Below are 11,431 nucleotides of genomic sequence, written 5' to 3'. Positions count from 1 at the left end.
ACGTTTATAACGTTGCGATTTTCTCAGTTGTAAAGTTACTAGCTTGGTTTTTTTTTTATGATATAGGTATTTACTTATGACAGTTTTTTCTCTCTTTGTAGTGCGTAGAACATAGCGTGTGTATCCGCGAGTGTTCGCTATCAAACCGCAGGTAGTATAAAGTTGTTGCAGTTACCGATGGCGCTTATTGCGAGATTAGCCAACGTTTTCGAATCGGCGCGAAACGGTCACCAGTTTTGCAACCATATCGCGCGCCGCACGCGAACATGTCGAAACGGGGGAAGCACTGTCAGGATAATAAAAACCCGAAACCGACATGTAAAACGGGTTTCGTCGCCTCCAGCACCGACGATTTGATGGGAGGGAGGGCGGGGGGACTGCGAACCAGAGATTCATCCACGATATGCGTCGTAATGGACCTACTTTGCCGACTATTAAAACTAAAAAAAAAAAAAATGATCCAATCATAAATTTCGAAACAAATCCACCGGACGTCCCCAGAAACAAGGGCAGATTTTGATCGCGTTTGCTGGCCGCAGCAAAAGGAGAAAAGCTTCCCTAGCAGGTCGGAGCAAGTGTTGGAAAGAGGAGTGCCTGTGGAGATATCGCGACGGCCCGGCGCGGCAGTGCACGCTCTGTGATGAATAGCGGAAGCATTTCTCAAGCGGGCGAGAGTTTTCTCGAAGGGAAATGAAGTATCATTTCTTATTAACGCACCCCCACTTAAAGGCTGGAAAAAAAAGCTGTCTCGCGGAGTGATGTATGCAATTGTAAAGCAGGTCGCGCTGACCGACTGTATTCTCCGGGTGTGAAATGAATCCGATGCATTAAAGACATAACTCATTGCCGGTTGAACTGTATGTCATAGGAAACCTCAATAATGAACGATAAAAATATGAATATGCAGAAACACATAAAACAAGCCAAAATCAGCTGATGTATAAACGTTAAAAAAAAAACACAGACATCACCAAATATTCTTTGGATGGAATTAGTCCAAAATCACCACAGCACAGAATATCACAGTGGGCTAACAACGACGAGAAAATTATCTTTGAAAGATTTGTGCAATGGGAGTGCATGACTTGATCTTAGCTTTTGGACATACGCCATTGTTAAGCACATGTATGTCTATAGAAGGAAACTACAAAAAACACAAATGACAAAAAACAAACTAAGCAAAAAATTTATGTTGTACAACAGCAACAGCAACAGCAATGTTTTGCTTAATTTGTTTTTTTTTTGTCATTTGTGTTTTTTTGTAGTTTTCTTCTACAGACATACATGTGCTTAGCAATGGCGTGTGTCCAAAAGCTTACATCAAGTCGACGAGAAAATTGCATAAAGGATTTTAAATAAACAAAACGACAAACAGACGAACCCTGAGATGATACTAAATAGATAATGTTGACAACACAACGACAAGAGCGTTCTGTGTTCGTCTGTGCTGTGTTCGTTGTGGTGTTCAGAATATCTAATTGGCCACATCGCTGGGTTCACCTGTGCGTCTCTGAGTTGTCGTTGTTTTGTCCATATCACCTATCTATTGAGTTTTTATCGTTTGATTCGTCTGTTTGTCTTCGTATTGCTTAAGGTATTTTTTTTTTGGCTTTATTTACTGTTTTTTTGCCACTTTTTAGTTGTTGTTAGCCCACTGTGTGCGTATGTGCTATGATACTTTTTTGAATTAATCCCTTCCATGGGATTTTCTATGATATCTATGTATTAAACTATTTTGACACCGGCAGCTTTTGGCTGGTTGTGTTTGTGTATGCATATTCATCTTTATTTTCCATTATTTAAGTTTCTTATGAAACTCAGTTTAACCAGAAAATGTGTATGTACAAAAAAATTTTTTAATCAATTTTCGCAATTTATTGCATTCAACGAATGAAACCGAAAAAACTTTATTTCCTCTACATAAATGTTTTTTCATAGGTAGAGTCAGGATTATCTCGTGTATTCATTTCACCCCATGTTAGACTCAACTCATCAAAACGTTTTAGAGCTCTCATTTGTTGATAACAAGGTCATTTCTTTGACAGGTCAGACGTTATAAGGTCCTTGTTTATAACTGGCTCAGGGTCGTCGAGTTCGATGGCGGTACCTACCATCAACGTGAAGCGGGTATAATTAATGTGTTTCAATCCAAAACCATTGTCATAGGGAAAACGATAATCTATATCTGTTCGTTTATTAATTGAACTTTTTTTAACAGTTGTTTAACATGTTTTGTGTGCATATAGTTCTGTTGCTGTGACATATGGTTGTTCACTGCTGAACTTGAAACATATTACAGAACTTCTGAGCTACCTTCCTCTCCTCATTTATTATCAGAAGGTATGCATGAACTTAATGTTTCAGTGTTTGTGCGTGTAACATCACAGAAAAAAAATATAATTGCTGTTTCCATAAACCTCCTTAAAGGGCAATTTGACCTAAAGGATCCTCGAAAAGTGCATACTAAAGGATTTCAGCCATTTTTGTTGACCTTTCGAATAGTCCCAAGGATCCTTGCAGAATTACGAATGCAGCTTTTCGTGAAAAGGACGAGTCGCTAAAGCATTAATTCATTCTTCCTTGTGAACTTCGAGGGACTTGTAGCGCTAGCTTCAAGTATAAATAAAACAATAGTATGTCAGCCAATTACTGTCAACACCATTTTATTTCTACCTATAACTCTATAATAAATTAACATGAACATAAAAAACTGCCAATTACTTGATCAATACCTATAGATATAAAATATAATGTTGGTATGTATGACGTTGATAAACTCCAAAACCGTTTGACCGATCACCATGAAAATTAGCACATCGAAGTGTTTTTCATGTAGAAGATTTTTATGCTATCCATTTTTTTTTTTGCAAACTCGCCGCTAGATGGCGCTGCAGCATGTCAACTTCAAAACAGGTCAACCGATCGCCATGGATAAACAGAAACTGATAGGTCATAGACATACAAACAGCAATTATGTGTCATTTCTCTATGTCTACTATAATGTCATGTAGCGCTATCCATTTTGATTTATCTTGCGGACATTATATCACCTTGTGTTCAGCACGGGCCACGCAGAATACTGCAGCTATTAATTATTTAAAAAATATGTAAACGTAAACACCGGAGAAAAAATTATTTCTTTGTTGTAACTCCAGGTTTTCTTGTGTCCGTTCTACGACGACACGGAAACGGAGACGGATCACGTAATTGGAGATGGATCTCAAAGACCAGAGTTTCTACAATAGTTTGATAACGGTTGAGGCGTGTGCCCCGCCTCACGTGAGTTTAACTGTTATTTTTTCCTATTAATGTTATTTATATTCTTATTTATTTATTTTTATTTATGTTACTTATATTCTTTTGGGTAATTATTTCGCACAGAGACGTGGGGGCAAATATTTATTTACACTCGTACCACGCGTTAGAGACTTTGGCTGGGTTGCAGTACCTGAGTGAGCACAAGTGACAGTTGGCAATGGTCGGTACATTTTTGGAAGAGTTGGTAGCAAGTGTCGTGTGACGCGTAGCGCGAGTGCGCCGCTTGCGGCTGTGAAGTGAATGACTGACACCGGAGACGAGTGTGTGGGCCGACGCGCGGCAGTTAAGACTTCGGGCGCGATCCGCGACGGGAGTGAATGCCCAGTAGCACGGGAGCGAGTTACCGGACAGCGTGTGTGGTCGCTGAGGATGAAGCGGAAGCAGTCGTGTGCGAGGCGCACGCGACCCCAGACGGTTGCAAGCACACCCAACGGGACATGAGCTGGGGCCTTTCGACTACTGCAAACTACGAGACATTCAAGTAAGGTCGTCGCCATTTGCCCACCCCTCGACTCGTCTTTAACGCACTCCCATGCAATGTGACGAGTCGTCGAGATTTTTGAAAAACTTTTATTATATACTCGTCTTTGCTGATTGAGCGCCGCCTCTGGAAGATTCGGTCCCCGAACTTTGATCGTTTAAATGATTTAGTGATATTTCTACATTGACTTTAACCTTTTCCGGAGTTGATTAGCTGCAAGATTAGCATTCACGAACAACGTAATTAAGAGAACTCATAATGCTAAAGACTGGAAGTTTTGTTTGAATCATTTTTTTTCTCCACTTCAGCTTTTTGGTTAATAACGAGCTCAGCCCATATAACACCGGTTGCTGTGCACGCTTCGTGACGTCACTACGTGTAACCTGCGCACCTTTGCAACTGCGAAACGCTGTGGAGAAATGCCTACGCTATGTCATTGTAATTTTTTTGTACATCCTGTAAGGCCTAACGCTGCGCGAAATATTGTCATAATATTATCCGCTAATGTTTTGTTATACTCTGCTTGTTTTGCGTGGGTGTAGACAGCGCGTTTAGTTGGTCGATTTTTTTGTGAGATTACAGCTGGTCTACACCCAATATTTAAGTTGAGGCCCACCCTGTGGGGTGGTTAAAAGCCTCACGGGTGATGCTTAGCTCTTTCGTTAACGTTCCTAATAGAAGCCGAGTTCTTGGCTTCGACGGTTGCCATGTTTGGTTTTTTTGAATATAATGTTTGCAGGCTTTCACGGCCATTGTCTGAAGTAGCTTGGATTCTGGGTTGTAGCTGTGTCCTTGGCGAATAATTCACCGACGTTTCAGTCGACATTGCAGTCGCCATCATCAGGGACATTGCAGTCGCCATCATCATCAGTAGGTAACTGTTCCCGTATGATGGCGACTGCAATGCCGACCGAAACCTTGGTGAATTATTCGCCAAGGACACGGCTACTACCAAGAAGCCAAGCTACTTATGTTTTGAATACGTAAAATATTGTTTCAAGTACAAAAATATCTAGTGTTCTATTAATAATTTGTCATTTTATTGTTTGTTATTTATGTAAATTCTGCCCGTGCTAAAGTTACGAAGCATAACATTTATATATATATATATATATATATATATATATATATATATATTAATTAAATGAATATTTCGCAACATTGAAATGCAATCACATTGATTGATATTTGTTACGTTTCGTGCATTGCGGAAGAAGTAGGTGCGATAGTGAAATTTTATGGTAGATACACTTCCGTTTACGTGATCCGTCTCCGTTTCTGTGCCATTATATGGAGGATCTTAGCGTTCAAGTTAAAGAATCCTGTCGTTAGAGCTACATCAGTTAAAGGACGTTTAATATTCGGAAACAGATAAAGTTTGAGTAAGGTGACGTTGCATTTATAAACTTTTTGAAGTGAAACTTCTAATGCGACTTCCAAAAAGGTTGCGTTAAACGTTCAACGCTCCTGGGGAGGGGGAATAGAAAGAGACAGAGCGAGAGTGAATGCGTGGCACTCGAACGCATGCGCGAGCGTTAGCAACGAGTAGCGTCCAATGTTCCAACGCAAGAGGGAGAGAGAAAGAAAGATACACAAAGGTAGAAAGTAGGAGAGAGAAAGAGAGTGAGTCGGTAGATCCCAAGCACATGCGCGTGGTATTCTTGCTATGCATTGTAAGCAATGTTAATAAAGTTTGTCTTAAAGAAACAATATGATTTCAATAAAAATCAATTTCTACCCCTTCCTATTTTCATTTCAACATTACGAAGTTTCACTTCTTCCGCGCGGAGGGACTCCACGCACAATTTTTTGACGTAACAACGTCTAATAAATCGATGAACGCCGGCTGCACGCACGAAAAAGTGTCCCACTACGAATGTCCCACTACGGATGTGTCCTTTTTGCTCATTGTACGCATGCGTGGCATCTCTCTTCCACTCGATTAGAACGACCATCGATTTGACTTTTCAATCATATTTTCGTCGTTTGAATTATTATTATTATTATTATGTAATTTAACGATCGTCCACCGATTTTCAGCACAATCGGTGCGGTTATTTAAAAGTAATGTTGAATATTCAAATACGTTTTGAACCAACAATGGTGTTTTACAGTTACACATTATAATTCAAAAATACAACCGGGATCTTTGCACAATGTTTTAAAAAATATTGTAACACATTATAAATAATTTTGGTGTATTTGGGATGCGTATTTGTTATAAAATCGAGTTATAAAAACGAAATAATATTATTCCCCTACCGTGAACAAAATTTTTATAAATATATATATAACATTTGAAACTACATTACCTTAGTATGGCCTCGTGGGCGTGTGGTTAGCGGCTCTATATTCTGTAAGGTCGTCGGTTCGAATCCCGGCAGCTGCGAAATATTATTTTTTGTACTTGTAAAAATAAATACGGCACACGTAACATTTCAAAAGTAATAAATATATGTGAATAATGAATGCAAATAAAAGTAAATTTATTAATTAAATTGTACATTTCATTTCACTCCTTTGTATCCATACAAAATAGTGATAATTCAATAAAAATGATTCAATTTTATTCATAAAATTATGCAGAGGTAGATTTTATCATACAAAAGATAGAAAAATTAAAAAAAAAATCTTCCTCAAAGAATATAATATTTTTAATGCCTAAATGGTTTGGTTGCAAAAACCTATTACGGCACAGTCTCAGGCAGAATATGATATTTTCTTTTCTTCTGGATCAATCATTTCATCAATTTTTTGTTATGACGTTGTCACGTTAAACTATTTTCCGTAAACCGACTTTACAGACAACCAATTTTTTTTTTCTGAAACTTCGAGTGCTACACGGTTGCGGTAGTAGGTTCTTCAGGTTGATCGCGAGGCGTCTGATAAAAAAAAAACACTGAAAGGCGGACTTGGACTTGAGACCAGACGCGCGCCCTGCTAGAGTTCACAAAAAGGAGGGATGAAAATTAATCGAGACACAAGGGACCAACAAAAGAGCATCGCTGCACGTGCGTTTCTAATTTATATGTTTCCTTCCCTGCCGGCTCTAGGCCGGCGCTGGAATACATTATGCATACCGCGCGCATAATCACTCCGTACTGGCCATAAATAATTTAACAACTCCTTAACAAATACCCCTTTTTTCAATTTTTATCCTTTGTCGAGGGGCTGACTTTGTGAAGACACAAGGGAAAAGGGAAGGGGGTGATATTTTAAATAATAAAAAAATATATATATTGTTTGGAAAGGGGGCTGGGAACGGTCGGAAGTATTTATCTCACGAAAACACTTTTCGTTGCTCTCGTAAACGCACGCAGGCAAGGGGACGAGGGGGCCGAAGGAAATAAACGAGCTTTGAAGCGTGCCCGTCATTACGACTGGGAATGCGCTCGAGTGAGAACCGACCTTCTTGTTGCCCCTTTGCTGGCCTTTTTTTTTTTTTTTTTTCGTATCCTCCTAGCAAGACAAAGGGTGCTTTCGGGGCAACCTGTGTGTGTGTAGTGCGTCCAAGTGGCCGAGGGAAGCAAGAGTCGAACGACACCGCAGGCAGCTAGCTGTTAAACGTGTCGCGCCCTATAAGCGGGACTTTCCTTCGTCGCAGTTCAATATCTGCAGTCGGACATGCGGATGTTTCGAGGATTCTTTTTTGACATGAATAGGCCTACGTCATTGAAATTGCTTCCATGGTGGGGGAACCACACATAACTTAGAAAGTCACAACTTATAACTGTCATAACTTAGAAAACTTGGAAAATTCCACATAACTTAGAAACACACAACTTAGAAATATCATAACTTAGAAACACGCAACGCAGAACCACACAACTTAGAAACGTCATAACGTAGAAAGTCATAACTTACAACCGTCATAACTTAGAACATTCTAAGTTATGTGTTTCTAAGTTATGTGTTTCATGAAAAATTGCATACTTTTTAATTTTCAAATATTATTTACAGTTTTTGCAAATTTCATTTAAATAATTTGTTAAAATATAATCACGAACAATTAGTTAAAAAGCCCGCCTTAAACTGTTTGATATTATAGAAGATTTTCTCACACGGTGGTCGGCCGGTTATTGCACGCTGGGCTCAGGCTGAACGTGACAATTTTTTCGTGCGTGCAGCCGGCGTTCATCGATTTATAAGACGTTACCACGTCAAAAAAGAATGGTAACGAAATCGGGGGATACATTTTGGTTTTGCAGCTACATATCTATCATCTCCATCACTGGATAGCTAGAGGATCAAAGAATTCACTACGCTAAGCGAGGACTGTGACGCATCGCGCGCGGAGGAGGGGGGAAGCGCCGCCATTTTGAGGTCATTTTGCTTCTTTTAGAAATTTCCATTTAGTTTAACTTTTGACTCGGAGAAGCTACGACGTTCGTTTGAGTTTCAGTCGTCATCTCCCGTCAAAATATATCGATTGAATATATAAAACATTAGTGTAAAATAGTTACAGTGAATATATATGGTGTTAAAATTTAAAAAAAAATTATAACATAGCCTACATAAAATAAAGGCATTTGTTTTATTATTATATATTTTTGAATCAAAGTTTTAAATCTAATATTTTAAATGCGATGTAAGTGAAAATGTTTAGTATCCAGTTAATATTTTTGTAAATAAATAGTTTATATTTAAGTTTTTTGTCTAAAAATATATTCATGATGTATTTAAGCCAAAGAAAAAAATAGAATCATTAAAGAGCATAAAGTTCGTAAGTGAACAGAAAACGGCAAGCCATTTCTTTTTTTTTAATAGGCGTAATATTAGATAGATAAAATTTAATATGAATTTGAACAAGTGTGATTGTACTATATGGGATAACTGATATTTTATTTGGAATTAAAATCCGTTTATTGTTTAAGACAGGAGTGAGTAACGAACACATAACATTCCAAATATTCATACTTTAAAACTTTAAAATTTATTTATTAGTATAAAGATAGTAGATTTAGTTGATTCTGTCTGTTAACTATGAGAAAAAAAATCCCATAAAATACCCAAAAATTATTTATGTTATAGTTTTCAAAAGGTTGTAGTAAAGAAACTACGAGACCACTCACAGAATGATCTGTATACTGAATATTCTTAATTATGGTTTATAAAAATACTATTGATAACCCAACAGCAAAATGTATTTCTATTCATTATCAGAATTGGTATTGGGTTCTCTAATGAGATTCTAAAAGCGTGACTTATTTTTCTCGGTATATGGGCTGGACGAAACAAATAGATACTGAAAACTTACACTGCAAATATTTTTTTCTGTAAATGTAACAAAAATATTCTTGTAAACTTACAGATATTTGTAAATTTATATATATAGATATATATATTTATATATAAATATATATATGAAAACAACTGCATCACTACAAAATAACGTTCGCAGTCAAACTGGTTCAGATTTTTACCCAGGAACTTATTCTCTGTGTTGTCCCAGTACCTCCAATACTTAAAGTTATTTCTAAACCATTCTCTGAATATCTTTCCAGTATTAACTGCGTATATACATAATTAAGCACGGAAAACAAAATAAAGTAAAATTTCTGAATATTCGATTATTTTTCCTAATTAAAAAATGTATGCTCTAATGAAACATAAATTAAATTATTAAATTATGCGTCAATTTTTTGTAATAATATCTTTGTGTTGTACAAATTTACAGTATATATTCCTTGGAAACTGGTTTCCAAAGGGAATATTTAGTAAAAGTACAGCTTCTTGTACTCATTTACGTATTAAAGACAAGAACATCCCGAATAGATCTGGAAGAGAACAGGGGTCACGCGTTCTTCCAACGACACGACGTTCGCGTTAATCAAAAACTGTCTTCAAAATGAAATACGTACATGCTGACAGGCGATGCGCTCAGAGCGGCGCCCTGCGTCGAGGTGCAGAAAGCAAAAACTAAGGCCGGTAGGTGGAAAAAGGGGAGGGGGAAGGGGTCGTACATTAGGTGCTGCTGACAGACGGCGGACAGTTTCGGTTCCGAAGTAAATAACTTATATCCAGGCGTTTGGGGAGGGAGCTGTCGACGCCGTTACACCCTATATTTTTTTTTTTCACCTTCTGGTCCCAGCCGTAAGTTTCGAAACATGACATTTGTATTTGAGCCGCCTATACTCGGCGGTTAATTATGCTCGCTTGCGGGCCCAGATATCAAAGGTTTCGATCTCCGAAGGAGTGCAATTTGTAATTTGGAAAAAGAAAAAAGAAAAAAAGAAAACTCTTTCAGTGGTTAAGCGGTCGCTTCGCTCAAGGTTTTCCCAGTGCCATCGTAGTTAGGTGCTTGATAAAAAAATTCAGGGAAATTGGTTAATGGAATTTTATTTTTCTCCCTTCGAAAATCCTCCATCCGCCTATGTTCATAACTCTGTTAACTAGCTTTGAATTGAAAATTAAAAAAATTTCATAAAGCTAGTTATTTTAGATAAGTCGAACTTAAGAGTTAATACAACAGATTACATTATACTTAAATTGAACTTATTTTTTGTAATTTAGTAACTGCAAATAAGTTCAAGGTTGTGGCACGTAAGAAGTGTTTAAATAAAATAAAGAATATCAATGTGGTTTTTCAAGATAGCATTGAAAGCAATTGCAGTTGTCTCATTTTAATTAAAATACTTAGTTTCTATATACTTTTTGTTTCTGAGAAAAAAAAAAACTTTTTTTTCTCTCACACAAGCTATGACATTTAAGCCGTAGATTATTCCTGGTTAAAAGTAATCACTTTCACGGGCCTGCTTAGTATTTATTTGATAATCATGCCATTGATAATTAATTAATTAATAAAACGGTAGGTATTTTCTAGGTCGAGGTGGTGAAAAATTAATGACATGAAAATGGAGCTTTGAAAGACGAGAAATAGGTGTGGAAAACGGGATTATTGTATTTTCAGCCCGCAAAAAAAACTCGACAATAGCAGAGCATGGTTTCGATCCACGGACCTCTGGGTTATGGGCCCAGCACGCTTCCACTGCGCCACTCTGCTGCACTTAGTAGAATTAATTCCGTGTATAGTATTCAAATAGATGTTAATTAAGTTGCTACCACGAGATATCCACATCCACCTGTAATGTACTATAACAGACGCGTAGAATTCTTCGTATTTACAAATTATGTTTGCCAGCTCAGTTGGTCACTATATATTTTTTTTTCAATGAATAAATTTAATCCCAGCGTAATAATTAAATTATTGTACGCAATAACAAACACAATTTTATGGCAATCGAAACATGTTTCGAACTTTTATTCTTTAACTTAATCGTCATATGTGCATATATTTGTTGACACTTACTTGTGAAAATATTGAAATATATTTTTTATTATTTTAAAGTTTTTTTAGTATATAATAAAATATGCATATACATATAAATAGTAATAATTTATTAAAATTGTTTCTCTATAAAAATTAAGTTCTATTGTTATTTATTATAAATATTTTAGATTTAAAAACCTAGACGAAAACTGTGAAATTGTTTATATTTTTGTATATTTAAGTTTGTGTCACTGGGAATATTTTGACTATATTTTTAATTTTATTACGTATGTCCTTTCTAATCTTAGTTTTTTTATTTTTTAAATATGCTTATATATTATAATTTTATAATTTTATTTTAA

At 36.7% G+C, this 11,431-nt stretch overlaps 1 non-coding gene across 1 annotated transcript; it reads right to left on the bottom strand.

Annotated features, from left to right (window-relative positions):
* Positions 1-10,730: 10,730 nt before the first annotated feature.
* Positions 10,731-10,802, bottom strand: Trnam-cau (transfer RNA methionine (anticodon CAU)). The gene has a single exon. It is a non-coding gene; the product is annotated as a tRNA-Met (tRNA).
* Positions 10,803-11,431: the final 629 nt, after the last annotated feature.

Source organism: Bacillus rossius, chromosome 15 (genome assembly GCF_032445375.1).
Source record: "Bacillus rossius redtenbacheri isolate Brsri chromosome 15, Brsri_v3, whole genome shotgun sequence".
Taxonomy (NCBI): Eukaryota; Metazoa; Arthropoda; class Insecta; order Phasmatodea; family Bacillidae; genus Bacillus; species Bacillus rossius.
The sequence above is the reverse complement of the archived record's forward strand: the minus strand, read 5'-3'. Positions and strand labels throughout refer to the sequence as shown.